The sequence below is a fragment of the Lemur catta genome, chromosome 11, assembly GCF_020740605.2.
Source record: "Lemur catta isolate mLemCat1 chromosome 11, mLemCat1.pri, whole genome shotgun sequence".
NCBI classification, from domain to species: domain Eukaryota; kingdom Metazoa; phylum Chordata; class Mammalia; order Primates; family Lemuridae; genus Lemur; species Lemur catta.
This window is the reverse complement of record NC_059138.1, coordinates 79,747,830-79,748,701: the sequence shown is the minus strand read 5'-3', so window position 1 is coordinate 79,748,701 and position 872 is coordinate 79,747,830. Positions and strand designations below refer to the sequence as shown.

Here is an 872-nt window from a genome sequence, read left to right as displayed (position 1 = left end):
ACATCTGGCACACTGTCTGGCCCACACTTCAGATGTCACATCCTCCTCCCTGACCACAGTGAATTTTCATAAGCTGAAAACACTGTGTCAATCCAAATCCCAGATGCCCACCTTGCCCCGTCTACTGGTCACTATCCGGGCCCCACACCCCTGACCTCTCACAGCATGGATTCATTTTGTTTGCTTTTGAACTGTATTAACATGGAATCACACTCACCCTGCATTATTTTAAGCTAACCCAAGATATCATATCATTTTACTCATAAATATTTAAATATGCATTACTAAAAGATAAGAATTTTTGAAAAATATGATCACAATTCTGTTCTGTAATTGGATTTCCCCCTGTATTACTCTATTCCATCTTGGCTGCCATGAGCAGACAGACAGGAAGCTGGAGGACACTTTTTTCTCGAATCTGTAGTGAAAACCTTAGTAGCAGACAGTAACTGCTCCAGGTCTGTCAAAAAATGCATATATAATTGAATTTCTCAGAGACGTGTTATTAATCCTGGTACCTGGCTGTCTGGTGGAAGGGTGGAAGAGGTAGCTGGGAGGGTTGTGTGACTGCCAGCCGGGCAGAGGGCTTTGTGGGGGTTCAAACATGCCAGGCTCAACACTGACAGCTCTGGAGATCCAATGTCTCTGCTCACACCTGTGCGGGCTGCTTAGGCTTATCCCGTGGTGGGCGCTTCTGAGAACTCTCCTAAGGTAGTTACAGAAGGTCCTCTCTGGGGGGCTGGAGGGGCTGGAACTGGAGGAAGCTGATTCTGGTTGTCACTTCAGATTCGGGTGAATCTACTCATCCTGCTGTCCTGACAGCTGCACTGCAGAAGGAGGAAGAACATATCCTTTGAGCATTTTGTGGCAAG

General features: G+C 46.4%; 1 non-coding gene across 1 annotated transcript; it reads right to left on the bottom strand.

Moving 5' to 3' along the window:
* Window positions 1–343: 343 nt before the first annotated feature.
* Window positions 344–476, bottom strand: LOC123647874. The gene has a single exon (XR_006738403.1). It is a non-coding gene; the product is annotated as a small nucleolar RNA SNORA31 (small nucleolar RNA).
* Between the last annotated feature and the right edge of the window lie 396 nt (window positions 477–872).